The following is a 17613-nucleotide window of genomic DNA, read 5'->3' on the forward strand; positions in this document are numbered from 1 at the left end:
CCCCCCTCATAGCTTGCTGCCCTGCCCCCTCTTGTAGCTCTCCACCACCCGCTTGTAGCCAGTAGCTCCCTGCCCCACCCTCCTGCTGATCCGATCGTTATGCTTCACAGTGTAATGACCATTTGCATATTACATCTTTATTGTATAGGATTATATGCCAGGTTGTGTGCAGACTTCAAGCTCTTCCCACTTTCCGAGTGATACCTTCTTGGGAATGGGGTCATCAGAGCCTTGGAGAGGCTGCGTTCATCTAATAAAGGGAGATGAAAATAACTTCACACTCTGTAATGAAGAGGCTGCTCCAGATATTTATACATTGAGCAGGGGTGAAGTAGCATGTAGGGGCTATCAAGGTCTCTCATTTTCAATGAAATGCTGAGCCCCAAGAACAGTTTACCTCAAACAATAACTTCCTCCTAATCTCAGCAGATACCCCCAGTCTATGAAACTATAGAATTTAACGGGGGTAGAGATTGAATGTAATATGTTTTTTACAAGCCTCTTCAATTGATAGGATTTCTAGTTTCATTTCTTACTGTCTCTTCAAATGGGGTTCCTCCAAGCAGGAGTTGTGTGCTCAAGGGCAGAAATTCCTCCATTGTTATGCAAAAACAATAATGTTGATTTGCTGACTGAACTCTGACTTACAGTGAAGTGGAGAAATATGATAAGTGTATTTTGATGGCAGCCACAGGTGGACTATCTATTTTGTTCACTGATATATCTCCAGTGCCTCAAAATTGCATATGGTGGGCTCTGGCTGGATAGCTCAGTTGGTTAGAGCACTGTTCTATGCCAAGGTTGCAGGTTTCAGTCAGGGCACATACAAGAAGCAACCAATGAATCCATAATAAGTGGAACAACAAATCAGTATTTCTCTCTCTCTTAAATAAATCAGTCAAAAAAATTTGCACATGGTGTATAATAGGTACTCAATAAAATATTTGTGAGCTTCGTTCCATGATTTTAGGAAAACATTTTCCAACGTTTTTTTGATTGCTTACATCTTAAGCCTGAGAGAAAATGTTTCCTTTTTAAATATTGCAGAATTATAGAATAGTTATGTAAAGGACTGACTCTGTGTCAGGCTGTTATTCAGCTTCTCCATCAAATCTTCTCAACAAGCTATTAGGTTGTTTATTATTTTAATTTTACAAATGAAGGAAGAAACCGAGGTTCACAGATAAATTTGTCCCAAATTTTATAGCTGGTGAGTGGTAGAGATGGGATTTGTACCCCTGATGATCTGACTCCAAAGGCTGCCATGCCTACCAAGGGATTCCTTTTTCTAGGTGCTCTTCCATATTTTCCTGATTTGCTGCTAGTTACAAAACAAACAAAAAACCCCACAAGGTTGAAAGGATTAAAGTATTTTTCAAAATCCATGTGACAGTAGAAGTAAATGGAGATACAAATGTGACCCAGAGTGAGTGAGTACATGGGATTCATGTTTATATCTTTGATGTCTTTATTGCTTATACAGAATCCTAGCTTTTCTCTCCTCATCTTTGTATACTGTTGTAACAGGATACAGAACGCCTAATATTATACTTCTGTTAAACTAACAATAGCAGTGGCAGCTAACATTTAATCAGCATGATGCTGATTGCTTTAATTGCTTTACTTGAGCTTTCTCATTTAAACCCTGTCATAGCAATCACTATTGCTGTGACAAACCCCCATACCAAACCCATTTGGACCTGAAGCACAGAGGTAAAATGACTTGTTCAAGGCACAAATTAGTTACTAATGAGTCTAAGACTTACTTAGTTCTCCTTGATGACAGTGTTCTGTGTATCTTTCAGAATTTATTTGTAAATCAATCAAGCCAACTTTTCTTACATTATAGGATCTCAAAGAAATCATGTAATTAGGATTTTAATTTTTAAAAAAAAATATATTTTATTGATTTTTTACAGAGAGGAAGGAAGAGAGATAGAGAGTTAGAAACATCGATGAGAGAGAAACATCGATCAGCTGCCTCCTGCACATCTCCTACTGGGGATGTGCCCGCAACCCAGGTACATGCCCTTGACTGGTATCGAACCCGGGACCTTTCAGTCCGCAGGCCGACACTCTATCCACTGAGCCAAACCGTTTTCGGCATAGGATTTTAATTTTTTAAAGGGAGTTTGTAAAATATAAATTTGGATTTTCCATGGAGATCATTAATTCTCAAAGCAGTTTATCTCACCAAACAGACTGTGGATAGTGATAAGAATCGTGCTCTAATTTTGGACCTACCACTTGGGGGGAACTTTCTATATATCCTTTTCCTATTCTATCTATAGGCAGAGTAATCCTGCCTGCCCTCTTTATCTCCAGGGTTCTGTAGGTGAACTGTCTAACATATGAGAAGCTACAGTTTCCTATTAATGATGCTTGATGAATAGAATGGAAGCTGCTTGTTCTGGAGCCTTCTTTGCCTCCTTCCTGTCATCTGTCAGGAGCACACCATCTGCCCTGAACAGTAGGCCTGGCCTTCCCTGTTCTTGATCTGAACATAGTGGTGAAAAAAGCTCCTTCTGTCTGTTGCTTTCCTGACTCTTTGGTACATTTCCACTACTTTGTTTCCATTTAAGTTGATCATAATCGCCTTCTATTTCTTTTGCAAAGGATTTTAAAATCTGAGTTTCATAATGTCCTTAGCTCTCTTTTCTATTTCTTTTTCATTAGGTTTATTTGCACCAGTCAAGTCTGAGTTCCTGGTTCATACTTCTTCACTTCTTATATCGTCTTTCCCCCGCAGTAGTCTTTTATTTCTGAGCTCTCCACATACATGAGTATCTGCTGTGAGTCAGGCATATAGGCACTATGGAAATGAAGAAAAACTTAGAGGCCAGTGGAGTATTTGGCTTTGGCTTTTAGCATTGCCAGCCAAGGACTGTTAATCATATAGTCCCATGCTTATATTTGTAGTAATAATAGCTCACAGTTAGTGATTTACTCTGTGCCAGGCATCTAAAGGCTTTACATGTTAAACCCCATTTAATTCTCACAACACTATGAGGTGGTACTTCTATTATTACCAATTTATATATTAGGAAACAGAGGCACAGAACAGTTAAGTAAATTGCCCAACTAATAATTAGCGGGTTTGAGATTTGAATTCAGGTAATCTGTCTTTTGAGCATGACAAGATATGGCTTTGATGCCCATGTTGTGTTCTATACCAAGGATGGATTATAAAGTCCCAGGAATTAATTATATCATGAGGTGATGTTTACCCATGTAAACATCCTGGGGGAAGAACAATTAATTTCACGTGGGAATTTCAGAAGGCTTCCCAAAGGTGACTTGACACCAAGTCATTCATTCAGTGCTAGATGATGCTAGAGATAGAGTATTGGTTAGGATAGACATAGACCCTGTTCTTTAGGAGCTGACATTTCAGTGGAGATAGATAGACCAGAAACAAACCTGTAAGGTTAGGTGCTGAGGGGAATAAGTACTGATAAGTAGATAGAGAGTGACACTGTGTATGAGGGGTGGCTTTTTCTTTTTTTGGTGTTTTTTTTTTTTTTTTAATATAGAGGGTATGTAAGGATGGTCTGTCTGACAAGGAGACATTTGAGTGGAGATCTGAAGTGAGGGAGTGATCCAGGTTAGGGAAAGAAACTTCCAAGCAGAGGCAGCCAAGGCACAGAATGTCCAAGCAATAGAAGGAGGATAAGGAGTAAAGGGTTAGAGGTAGAAGAGGAGTCCTCAAATGTCAGAAGCCAAATCGGCTGTAATAGAGGGTTTGGACTTTATTTTAAATGTAATAGGAAGTCATGAAAGATTTTAAACAGGAAAGTGACATGATCTGATTTCAGTTACTAAAAGTGGTTGTGGTTATTTGTGTGTAGAATATGCTGTAGGCAGGCATGGGCAGAAATAGGGAGTATAGTAAGGAATCTTTTGTAGTCCAAATTAAAGGTGGATTAAACTAAAAAGCAGTGGTAGAGATGATGAAAATGATCAGAGTTTGGGTATTTTTTTGAAGATACAGTTAACAGATTTACTGATGTTGGGAGAGATAGAGAAGAGTTAAGGATGACTCCAGGGGCTTTTGATCTAAGTACTAGAAGAATTACTATTTGCTAGTAATGGGAAAATTAGCAGTTTGGTTTTGCATATATTAAATATAGGATTCCTTTTATTTTTTTAAGGTATATTTTTATTAATTTCAGAGAGGAAGGGAGAGGGAGAGAGAGGTAGAAACGTCAATGATGAGAGAGAATCATCAATTGGCTGTCTCGAGCCAGCAACCCGGGCACATGCCCTGACTGGGAGTCGAATCGTGACTTCCTGGTGCATAAATTGATGCTCAATCATTGAGCCACGCCGGCTGGGTAGTATGGGATTCCTTTTAGATAACCAAGTGGAGATGTTGAGCAGATGGTTAAATGACTGAGTCAAGCATTCATGAGCTCTGGGTTAGAGATATAAATTTGGGAATTGGCAGTGAGTATATGGGATTAAAAGAAAAAGATCTATGTTGAAGAGCAGCTTTAGATTCACAGTAAAACTGAGCAGAAAATAGAATTCCCATCCCTTGCCCTCACACATACATAGCCTTCCCCACTATCAACATCCTTCACCAAAGTGGTACCTTTGTTATAATCAATGAACCTATATTGACACGTCATCATCATCCAAAGTCCATAGTTTACATTAGGAGTTCACTTTTGGTGTATATTGTCTGGGTTTTGACAAATGTGTAAAGACATGTATCCACTATATATATATATATATACACACACACACACACACACACACACACACACACACACACAGAATAGTTTCACTGCCCTAAAATTCCTCTGTGATTTGCCTCTTTCCCTAACCTCTGGCAATCACTGATCTTTTTACTATCTCTATATTTTTGTCTTTTCCATAATGTCATCTAATTGGACATACATATATATTATGTAGCCATTTTGGTTTGGGTTCTTTCATTTAGTACTATTCATTTAAGATTTCTTCATGTCTTTTCATGGCTTGATAGCTCATTTCTTTTTGGTCCTAAATAGTATTTTTTTGTCTCATATATCACTGTTTATCCATTCACCTACTGAATGACATTTGGTTGCTTCCAAGTTTTGGTAACTAGGAATAAAGCTGCTATAAACATCTGTGTGCAGGTTTTTATGTGGACTTAAGTTTTCAACGCGTTTGGGTAAATACTAAGCAATGTGATTGCTGAATCCTATGGTAAAAGTATGTTTAGTTCTGTAAGAAACTGCTAAACTGTCTTTCAAAGTGGCTGTACCATTTTGCATTCCCACCATCTATGAATGTGATTTCCTATTGCTCCACATTCTCACCAGTATTTGGTGTTATCAGTATTTTGAATTTTGGCCATTATAATAGGTATGCAGTGGTCTTTCATTGTTATTTAAATTTGCAGTTTCCTACCCTGCCCAGTTTGCTCAGTGGTTTGGTCAGCCCACCTACTGAAGGGTTTCCAGTTCAATTCCCAGTCAAGGGCATGTACCTTGTTGCAGGTTCTCCAGCTCCAGTAGGGGCGTGTGTGGGAGACAAACTAGTGGATGTGTCTCTCTCACATCGATGTTTCTATTTCTCTCTCCCCACTCCTCCTACCCTTCCAATCTCCCTAGAACAGTAGTTCTCAACCTTCTGGCCCTTTAAATACAGTTCCTCATGTTGTGACCCAACCATAACATTATTTTCGTTGCTACTTCATAACTGTAATGTTGCTACTGTTATGAATCGTAATGTAAATATCTGATATGCAGGATGGTCTTAGGTGACCCCTGTGAAAGGGTCGTGACCCACAGGTTGAGAACCGCTGCTCTAGAAACTGATGGAGAAAATATCCTCTGGTGAGGATTTAAATAAATAAATAAATAAATAAACAAACAAACAAATAAATAAATTTGCACTTTCCTAGTGAAATATGATGTTGACTATCTTTTTTTTAAATGTTGAATATCTTTTCATATATTTATTTGCCATCTGTATATTTTCTTTGGTGAGGTGTCTATTAATGTCTTTTGCCCATTTTTTCATTGTTTGGTGTTGTTGGTTGCTTTCTTTTTGTTGAAGTTTTAAGAGTTCTTTGTATATTTTGGATAAGAGTTTTTAAAATCAGAAGTATCTTTTACAAGTATTGCATATGGGATTTAAGGCCATGAGACTGGATGAGCTCATTTAGGGCTGCACTGTCCAAAAAACCATATTGGAGGGAGGAGATATAGAAAGTTTCCATTGAGAAGGTTCTATTGAACAGGAGTCAGTTTACATAAAAAAGAAGACAGAGCCCTAGAGCCTTCTTGTATTTAGACATTAGCAGATGAAAAGGAACCAGCAAAAGAGGCTTGGAAGGAGTGACAATTGAGGTAGGAGGGAATCCATGAGGAGGGTGTCCACAGGCCAGTTGAGAAAAGTGTTCCAAGGAGCAGGGAGTAATCACTTCAGTCTTGTGATGCTGATGGGTCAAGTAAGATGAGGATTGAGTGACAGTTGATTTGGTAATATCAAGGTTATGAATGACCTTGACAAGAGTTGTTTTAATGGAGCTGTGGGGACAATAATAGCCTGATTGGCATGAGTGCAAGGAAAAAAGGGGTGAGGAGAGACTGTAGAGTGGTACACAAGAGGAATTGGCTATTGATGGGAGCATATAGTTCATTTATTATAAAGGGAAGGGGGAAGCTGGGTATAGGTAGAGATGAAGGTTGACTGGTAGAGTTGGTGATGAGAGAATGTGTTTTTGTATTTTTAAATTGAAGTATAATTTACATAGTTGTAAAATCACTCTTTTCATGGACAGTTCTTTGAGGCTTGCCTAACTCATACAGTCATGTATGTACCACCACAATAAAAATGTAGAGCACTTTTAAAAATATACATTTTTATTGATTTTTAGAGACAGAGGAAAGGAGAAGGAGAGAGAGAGATAGGGAGATAGAAACATTGATGATCAGTTGGCTGCCTCCTGTACAGCCCCCATTGGGGATGGAGCCTGCAACTCAGGCATGTGCCCTGACTGGGAATTGAACCGTGACCTCCTTGTTCATAGATCAATGCTCAACCATTGAGCCATACTGGCCAGGCAGTTTGTGCCCTTTTGACATACTTCCATCATCATTGTGTGTGTTTAACACTTTCTTCTGGCACTACAAAATATTCCAGCCTCATCGTCTATATTTCCTGCCCTAGCCTTAGAATCAGCCATTTCTCCAAAGAGTCCTGGTTCTTTATTTTAAAAAATTATTTTTTAATTATAGTTGACATACAGTATTCTATTAATTTTAGGTGTACACCATAGTGATTAGTCATTAATATACTTTACAAAATGATTGCCACAGTAAATCTAGTAACCACCTGTCACCATACATAATTATTATGTTATTATTGACTATATTTCCTATGCTGTATATTACATCCCTGGGACTTACTCTATAGCTGGCAGTTTGTATTTCTTAGTCCTTTTCACCTTTTTTGCTCACCTTCCCTATCTGTTTATGGTTCCTTTTACTGGAAAATAGTTTTAGACACTGAGATCTGGGTGCTGGGTGTGCTCTTGCTACTGAAGGATTGTTGCTTCTAGATCCTGAATTATTTATTTATTGATTGATTGATTAAAAGATAGTATCTGTATTGTTTTTCTCTCATTACAATAGTAAAATGTACTTTTAAAAAATATATTTTATTGATTTTAGAGAGGAAGGGAGAGAGAAAGAGAGATAAAAACATCAGTGATGAGAGAGAATCATTGATTGGCTGCCTCCTGCACTCCCCCTATTGGGGATTAAGCCCGCAACCCAGGCATGTGCCCTTGGCCGGAATCGAACCTGGGACCCTTCAGTCTGCAGGCTGACGCTCTATTCATTGAGCCACACCAATTAAGGCATACTTGTTTTTTTAAAAAAAAAACACAAAAAACCGTCAAATGTCACAAAACTCAATAGACCAAAACCTTTAAAGCCCCCTTGGAGCCAACCTCCTTGGCTCCGGTCTTCCACTTCATCATCTGGCCCAGGGATCCTCAAACTTTTTAAACAGGGGGCCAGTTCACTGTCCCTCAGACCGTTGGAGGGCCGGACTATAGTTTAAAAAAAAAAACTAGTCGGCTGCTAAGCAACAGGCAGCGGAGGCAAAAACACCCGGCGGGCCGGATAAATGTTTTCGGTGGGCCGCATGTGGCCCGCGGGCCGTAGTTTGAGGACCCCTGATCTGGCCCATCAGCTTATCTTGTCAGATCAACCTGCAAAATCTATCTTGACTCCTATACTGGCTGTCACCTTCACCCTATCTCCCTGGCCCAGGTCCCCCAGCATGATCTTCTGGACCCTGGCAATAGCCATCTAACTGGTCTGCATCCTGCTGGACTGTGACTCCTCCTCAGACTTTTTTACCCTCCGCAGCCACTGGTAGGCCCTGAATTTAAAAACACACACACTTTTATGATATTCATTTTCATGACAGTTTGCAGTTATATGGCATTGAATTAGGAAGAGAGCAAAGATGCTATTCTTTTAAAAATGTTATTTAAAGAATATTTTTTCTTTTATTTAAGGAAAAGGGAGAGAGAAATAGAAACATCAGTGATGAGAGAGAATAATTGATTGGCTGCCTCCTGCACAACCCCCACTGAGGATCGCAACCTGGGTATTTGCTCTTGACCGGAATCGAACCCAGGACCCTTCAGTCTGCAGGCAGATGCTCTACCCACTGAGCCAACCGCTAGGGCAAAAACATTTTTTCTTGATGTTTAGAGAGATAGTAAGGGGAAGAGAGAAACATTGATGTGAGAGCACAACATTGGTCAGCTGCCTCCTGCACGTCTCCTAATGCGATCGAGTATGCAACCCGGGCATGTGCCCTGACCGACAGCCTTTCGGTGCGTGGGAAAATGCCCAACCAACTGAGCCACAATGGCCAGAGCGAAACTTAATTTTTGAAAAACCTTTTATTGAGGTCAGAATGTACAGATCTTAAGTGTGTAACTTGATGAACTTTAGTCATGTATACACCTGTGTAACCACCACCCAAATCAAGATATAGACACTTTGGGTACATCAGAAGACCTTTTTTCCCCCCATTCCCAGTTACACAAGCCCCCTCAGTCCCCAAGGGAACCACTATTTGTGGCCATGAATTTAAAGTGAGACCTATCAGCATGTTGAATGTATTTTCCAGCCATAATCAGTTGTCTAGGTGTAGTAGTGGAGAATATCTTCAGTCTGATTTACCTAGTGTTGGGGTTTACCCAGGCAGGTATGATGAGGGAGAGAGGGGTCAGGGAATTGTGTGTCTATGCAAGGAAGTGAGATTAAAGATAAGATTTCCAGGATGAGCCCTCGCTGGTGTGGTTCAGTGGTTAGAGTGTTGGCCCTCGTACCTAAGGATTTCGGGTTTGATTTCCAGTCAAGAGCATGTACATAGGTTACAGGTTTGGTCCCCAGCCCTGGTAGGAGCACATGCTGGAGGCAACCAATAGATGTGTTTCTCTCACATCGAAGTTTCTCTCTCTCTTTGCTTCTCCTTCCCTCGCTTCCACTCTTTCTAAAAATCAATGGAAAAAATATCCTCAGGTGAGGATTAAGGGGGGAAAAAAGATTTCCAGGATGAGAGTGAGGGTCAGAGCAACCAGAAGGAACAACTTGAGCAAAAGTACTCAGGACTCAAAAACATGGTGTATTCTTAGACTCTGGAGAGGGACCAGATCAGGAGGGGTGGGAGATTGGGCTAAAAAGGGAGATTTTAAGCAGGAGAGAGACAGGGTCAGGTCTCTTGTAGAACCAGAAAAGTGGTATTGATTCAGTCACCAAGTATTTATTGCATGTCTCTGTATCAGACTCTTGGCCAGTACTAATAGAGGGGTATAGAGGTTGCCTGATGTCAGTTGTTGGTGAGAAATGATTGTGGTAAAGAGGAGAAATGAATTCAAGACATTTCCTGAGTTAGAAGTGTCAGATGTTGATTAATGGAAGTGGTGAAGGGATAAGGAGAGAGTTAAGGCATCAGAACAGCACAGTTTTTCTGCAGCTTAATAGTTAGCCCTTTGTTTGTCATTAAATACAACTTTCATCCCCATCCCCTCTCCAACAAAGGCTAAGGATGGCTTAGAATGTTATTTTTGTGCATAGAAGTCTTTTTGCTTTTGGTGTGTGCTCTGAATCAGGAATGGAGGCACACTCTAATTTCTGCCATATGTTTGCAGAAAAGCTATTTATATAGGGAAGAATCTGGAAGCAGCCTGAGTGTCCAACCCATGGGGGAAAAGTTTAGGCAAATTCTGGGCTGGCCATCAAGTACACTATTAGGTGGTTAAGATAAAATACACCTGTGTGGATGTGCATCACTTATAAAAAGATTCCCAGGTGATTCTAATGTGCAGCCAAGGTTGAGAACCACTGGTTTAGAGTCAGGTTTGGATACTGACTTTGGTTACCTCTTCCTAGTTACTCTATTTGAACCTCCATTTGCACAAATGTAAAATGGCTACGTGATAATAACTTCTTAAGTCCTCATAGGATTATGGTAAAGATCCAGTGGTCTACGGTATTGGGAAAATTAGATAGATCCATGCAAAAAAATGAAACTAGATCACCAATGTATACCACATATAAGAATAAACTCAAAATGGATAAAAGATTTAAAATATAAGTCGTGAAATCATAAAAGTATTAGAAGAAACGATGGGCAGCAAAACTGAGACATCTCTTGTAGCAATACGCTTACCAATACATCTCCTAGGGCAAAGGAAACTAAGGAGAAAATAAGCAAATGGGACTACATCAAAATAAAAAGTTTTTGCATAGCAAAAGAAACCATCAACAAATGAAAAGATAGCCCACTGCATGGGAGAACATATTTGTCAATGATATATTTGCTAAGGGGTTAATTTCCAAAATATATAGGGCACTCATACGACTTAACAAAAGGAAGACAAACAATCCAATTAAAAAATGGACAAAGGACCTAAATAGACATTTTTCAAGGTAACTAGTTTTTAAAATTTTTACTTATTAATATCTTTTTTTTTCTAGAGAGAGATAGGGAGGGAGACAGGGAGAGAGAGAGGGAAGGAGGGGGGGGGTTTGTCGTTCCACTTATCTACTTACTTATATTTTCATTTGTTGATTCTTTTTTAAAAAAATATATTTTTATTGCTCTCAGAGAGGAAGGAAGAGGTAGAGAGAGATAGAAACATCAAGGATGAGAATCATTGATTGGCCGCCTCTTGCACGCCCCCTACTGGGGATCGATTCCACAACCTGGGCATGTGCCCTTGACTGGAATTGAACCAGGGATTTTTCAGTCCGCAGGCTGACGCTCTGTCCACTGAGCCAAACCAGCTAGGGCTTTGTTGATTCTTTTATGTGCCCTTACTGGGGATTAAACTCACAGCCTTGGCGTATTGGGACAATGCTCTAACCAACTGAGTTACTCAACCAAGGCTGTAAGTAACTAGTGTTATTAGTTTCTGTCCATCCTACCAGTGTTTCTCTATTTAAATGCAATCAAGTAAACCTGTATGTTATTTTATTTAAAAAAATTTTAATCCTCACTTGAAGATAGTTTTCATTGATTTTTAGAGAGAGGGGAGAAAGGGAGAGATAGAGAGAAAGAGAGAGTGAGAGAGAAACATCGATCAGTTGCCTGCTGCCCACATGCAGCATAACCATGGCTGGGGATCAAACTCAAAACCTAGACATGTGCCCTGACTGGGTATCAAACTGTGACCTTTCAGTGTATGGGACAATGCTTCACATCGGCCAGGGCCTATATACTCTTATTTTACTCTTTTGTAACACAAAAGGTATCATAAGATATACATTCTTCTGTAGCTTGCCCTTTAAAAGTTAATTTGTCTTGGAAATTTTTCTGTATCAATTCATAGAGTGTATTCTCAGTTGTTTTTTTTTGCATAATATTATTGTGGATGTGCCAGGCAGCATATAAACCCAATAACCATGAAGCTATTGATTGATATCTGCCCATTAAATACTTTTCAAAACTTTAAATTTAAGTTTATTTTGTTATGGTCATTTTTTCTCAATGGTTAGAGCATCAGCCCATGGACCAAAGGGTTTGAGTCCTGGTCAAGGGCACATACCTCGGTTGTAGGTTTGATCCCTGGCCCCAGGAGGCAACCAATCGATGTGTCTCTCTCATGTCGATGTCTCTTTCTCTCTCTCTCTCTCTCTCTCTCTCCTCCTCTCCCCCTCTCCCCCTATTCCCTCCCTTCCACTCTGTCGGAAAATCAATGGAAAAAATATCCTCAGGTGTGAGGATTAAAAAATAAATAAGTATGTTAAAAAAATGAGCTTATTTATTTTATTTATGCACATGTATTATGTAATCAAATACTTATAAAAATCTAAACATTTAAAAGTCTCTTGGACATTCCCAATCCCTCTCCCCTCCTCAGAGATAACTTTTGGTATCAGTTTGGTGTTCAATATCTGCTTCTTTCTGGCTAATATTTCCATTAGAAATGTGATTCCCAGCTGTAATGTTAGTTTGGAAACTAGAGTCTCATCAGTGGCTGTTACACAGCTCAAGTTGGAAACTCCCCCTGCCCCCCTTTTTTTCTCTATACAGATTCCAAGATTCCATTATTTTTTAAAAAAAATTATACACATTCCATTCTTGTCTCCTCTTTTGTTAATCTTGTTGCATCTTCTCCAGCTCCCCTATGGTTGTCCAGATATTTAGATTGAATCTGATAAAACTAATATTTTTGTAGGTAAAAAGTAGTAGATTATCAGCAGTTTCATGTGGTTCACTGTAATAGTTTTAAAGCTTATTTGGTTCATGTGTCTTGTTTTCCTCAAGGGCAGGGGCCAGAACACCATTCCTTTCAAGACCTGGAATTGATTGGCCCAAAGTCACTTAATAAAAGTTCTCTTGACTGATGATTTGAGCTGTTCTCAGGGCAACTAGCAATTGTGTTTCACCAAGTCTTATTGGGTTGATCTCCTTTTTTTTTTTTCCTAGAGAAAAAGCCTCTTTTTTAAAAAAAATATTGTTGAAAGTATTACATAGGTCCTCCTTCCCCCTCAACCCCCTTAACCTCTACCAGCCTGCTCTCATCCTCCCTGCGCCCCCCCCCCTTTACTCCCCAGGCCCTCACCACCCCATTGTCTGTGTCCATGGGTTATGCATATATGCATACAAGTTCATTGGTTGATCTCTTCCCCCCCTCCCCTTCCCTACCTTACCTCTGAGGTTCAACATTACCGGGTTGATCTCTAAGATCTACTGTCTCTGTTCTCTGAAATGCAGTTGGGCTTCTTCATCCTCCATGAGTGACTTGCATCACTGTCACACTTTAGAGAAGTAGAGAGAACCACTTTCTCCTTAGGAGACCTTGCTGACCCCTTGGTTACTGTTGATCCTCCTAGAGAGTTTTATGTAGTCTGCAGATAGTGTGCTGCCTGTGCACTGTGAGGTTTTTTGAGCCAGGAAGAAGCTTTAGGCTAGCTGAGGGCCCAGAGGTCCTTCAGACTCTGTGCAACAGAGTTGCTAGCCTAGGAAGTTGGAGTTGATTCTATGGATCCAGTCTTGGCTGAGTAGCTCAGTTGGTTAGAGCAGCGGTTCTCAACCTGTGGGTCGTGACCCCTTTGGGGGTTGAACGACCTTTTCACAGGGGTCACCTAAGACCATCGGAAAACACATATATAATTACATATTGTTTTGTGATTAATCACTATGCTTTAATTATGTTCAATTTGTAACAATGAAATTGGGGACTGCTGGTGGTCCATGAGGGTTGAAAGGTTGGCGACCGCTGACATAGAAGACACTGACCAGTGCAAGTTCAAAAGAATTTGGGGTTTGTCCTGAGGTTGCCAACTTTTTATTTTGCCAAATAAGGATATTTAAAATAAGTGTATAATTATATACTTTTTATAGTTAATACATGCTCATGGTACATTCAAAACATAGAAAAGGTTATACATTGAATAAAATGAGTCTCATACTTCCTCTTCAGTTTCTTAACTATCCAGTTCCCCTCCCAAGAGGCAAACCGGTTGCTTGATCATCCTTCCAGAGATAGCCCACACAGTTAAAACAGGTAAAAATGTATTGATATCTCACCATTCCCCCAAAGAAATAGTAGTGCATTCATAACCGTTTTGAATCGATTTCCCCCTCCACTTTTCTTAGAAACCTTTTAAAATCAGTACATAGAGAGCTGCCTAATTTTTTTAAATGGCTGCATAATATTAGTTAGTACCCTAATTTAATTAAAACCAGTTACCATTGTTTTAATTAAAAATATATTTAACTACCAGGAAGTTAGGAAGAATGTGATTTTTGTATAAAGAAAAATTCTGTATATTTTATAAATTTAATTCTGTGAAAAATTAATTTTATGCATTGGCCAAAGACCTGTGATAGTAAACCATTAACAAAAGGGCTTTGAATAGGAGTGTTAAGGCAGGCTGTGTTGTTTTAGGGAAGCTCACTAGTCTCTGGTAGGCTAAATGAATAATAGAGCGGGAGAAATATAATTGAGATATCCATGTCCTTCTCCCTATTTTACAGAGAGGAAACCTCTTTCATCTCCCACAATTGTACTACTCAGTTCATCAGATCTTACAGTTAGCTGTTCTGCTGTCAAGACATCTTGTATTTATAGCAACTTTATGTCAGTTGGATTGGAGTAGGGAGACTAGTTTCAGAGCTGTTTAATCCCTTCTGTTAATATTTTTTGAGCAATTAATATATGGTTGTACTACTAGGAATTTTGAAAAGCATATCCTTTTAGTCCTGTGTGAGAAATACTCACATGAAGTGTTGGGGGCCTAAATTTGGATAGTGACTGAAATTGAAATGGTAGCTGGAGTTTGAGAGCCTTGGGATTGGAGAATTGACAGGACATGTGACCTTGGGGAAGAATAGGAAGAGTTGCATGCATATGCTGAACATTTATAGAATGCCCAGTACTTGCAGCCTACTGTGATAGATTAACATCCTCAAACTGCTTTAAAGGATACTAGTGTAATATTGAAGAGGACATAGCATACAGACACAAGCAGCAGGCCTATTCATTTAGGTAGCACTTATTTATTAGTACAGCGATGCTAGATACAGGAAAGGAAATGATGCAAATCCAAGTTGCAGGGAGAAAATATTGGTAGAATCTAAATTTTCTCAACTTAGAATAGCAATCTGATTAAGAGAACAATTGCATGCAATATTTTTCATTTTTATTTTTAACCAGTTATTTATTTTTGGAATAACCAATACATTTATGTGGTTGAAAAATGAAAAAAGTATTAAAAGATATACTACAAAAAGTCTCCCTCTCACTTTTGCCCTTTCCATACGCAGTTCCTCCCTTGTATCCATCAGGTTTAAATGCTGGAAACAGAAACCACTCTGGGTACTTTAACCACAAAAGGGTTTAACACAAGAAATTGGGTACTTATAAATTGTTGGGTTGGAGGAGTAGGGCCCAAGGGGGCTCCCTTAAATTATCAGTCTGAGGGACCCACCACTGAAACTGTGAGTCAAGAAGTTACTACTGTTATTGCCACCCTTCCACCACTGCTGCTTGACCGACTCAGGAAGCTAGTGACTAGACATTAGCCCCTTGCTACTACAGACTAGCACATCACTATCATCTGGGAGCTTGTTTAAATATTTTAGGCCAAGCTCCACCTACTGAATCAGAATCTACATTTTATAATTTTTTATAAATATATTTTTATTGATTTCAAAGAGGATGGTAGAGGGAGAGAGAGAGAATCATCAATTGGCTGCCTCCTGCACCCCTACACCGGGATCGAGCCTACAACCTGGGCATGTGCCCTGACCGACTGGGAATTGAACCGTGACCTCCTGGTTCATAGGTCCACACACAACCACTGAACCACGCTGGCTAGGCCTGATGATATGTATTACAAGAAAGTTTGATTGGCCTTGCACTGGAGCTTTAGATCTGGCCGCTATAGGTTGCCTCTAAATCCATGGTCTCCATGACCTTGATTGCCAATTTTTAAATGTTTTATTGATTTTAGAGAGAGAGTAAGGGAGATGGGGGGAGAGAGAGAAACATCAGTTGGCTGTCTCCTGTATGCAAATGGAGCCTGCAACCCAGTCATGTGCCCTGACTGGGAATTGAACCGGTGACCTCTTGATGCATTTGGTGTGTGGGATGACACTCAACCAATTGAGCCACACTGGCCAGGGTTGATTGCCAATTGTAAGGGAGTCAGGGAAATGTAGTTATTGGTTTTCCCAAATCTCAGTCTAGAAGAGGAGTGGAAAAGAGATTGGAAGAGTTCATCTACTGAACTGAACATATTTATACAAGTAACCATTATTAGTTTCTTGTGTATCTTCCTAACTATTTTATGTATATTTAAGTATATATGAATATATTTATTTTTCATTTAAAAAATAGTAATAACATCATACACAGTATTCTGTACCTTGCTCTTTTCATTTAGTATTTCATCTTGTGAGAGCTTTCTGTGTCATGACAGAACCATCTTGTTCTTTTTAACAACTGCATGGTATTCCACTATATGAATTGCAAAATTCTTTTTTTTGTTTTTGTTTTAATTAAGTCTTTATTGTTCAGATTACCTTTGTTCCTCTTTTTTTCCCTCCCCCATAACTCCCCTCCTCTCAGTTCCCGCCCCACCCTCCGCCCTCACTCCCCACCCACTGTCCTCATCCATAGGTGCACGATTTTTGTCCAGTCTCTTCCCGCATCTCCCACTCCCCTTTCCCCCCCAAGAATAGTCAGTCCATTCCCTTTCTATGTCCCTGATTCATTATAATCACCAGTTCATTCTGTACATCAGATTATTTATTCACTTGATTCTTAGATTCACTTGTTGATAGATGCATGTTTGTTGTTCATAATTTGTATCTTTACCTTTTTCTTCTTCTTCCTCTTCTTAAAGGATACCTTTCAGCATTTCATATAATACTGGTTTAGTGGTGATGAACTCCTTTAGCTTTTCCTTATCTGTGAAGCTCTTTATCTGACCTTCAATTCTGAATGATAGCTTTGCTGGATAAAGTAATCTTGGTTGTAGGTTCTTGGTATTCATCACTTTGAATATTTCTTGCCACTCCCTTCTGGCCTGCAAAGTTTCTGTTGAGAAATCAGCTGACAGTCGTATGGGTATTCCCTTGTAGGTAACTGAGTTTCTTTCTCTTGCTGCTTTTAAGATTCTCTCTTTGTCTTTTGCTCTTGGCATTTTAATTATGATGTGTCTTGGTGTGGTCCTCTTTGGATTCCTTTTGTTTGGGGTTCTCTGTGCTTCTTGGACCTGTAAGTCCATTTCTTTCACCAGGTGGGGGAAGTTTTCTGTCATTATTTCTTCAAATAGGTTTTCAATATCTTGCTGTCTCTCATCTTCTGGTACCCCTATAATTCTGATGTTGGTGCGTTTGAAACTGTCCCAGAGGCTCCTTACACTATCTTCGTATTTTCGGATTCTTTTTTCATTTTGCTTTTCCGGTTGGGTGTTTTTTGCTTCTTCGCATTTCAAATCTTTGACTTGATTCTTGCGCTCCTCTGGTCTGCTGTTGGGTGTCTGTATAATATTCTTTATTTCAGTCAGTGTATGCTTAATTTCTAGTTGGTTCTTTATCATAGCATCGAGGGTCTCATTAGATTTCGTGAGG

At 39.5% G+C, this 17613-nt stretch overlaps 1 protein-coding gene across 7 annotated transcripts in view; it reads left to right on the top strand.

Annotated features, from left to right (window-relative positions):
• The window catches only part of PHF20 (PHD finger protein 20), a 132341-nt gene that overhangs the window by 32413 nt on the left and 82315 nt on the right, over positions 1 to 17613 (top strand). Inside the window, exon 2 of one of the 7 annotated variants that reach the window (XM_023754440.1) lies at positions 13955 to 14038. The exons of the other annotated variants lie outside the window; for them this stretch is intronic. The gene's annotated coding sequence lies outside the window, so the exon portion shown is untranslated. The remainder of the gene's footprint in view (positions 1 to 13954; positions 14039 to 17613) is intronic. 7 annotated transcript variants of the gene reach the window in all.

The sequence above is a fragment of the Myotis lucifugus genome, unplaced genomic scaffold (genome assembly GCF_000147115.1).
Source record: "Myotis lucifugus unplaced genomic scaffold, Myoluc2.0 scaffold_60, whole genome shotgun sequence".
Taxonomy (NCBI): domain Eukaryota; kingdom Metazoa; phylum Chordata; class Mammalia; order Chiroptera; family Vespertilionidae; genus Myotis; species Myotis lucifugus.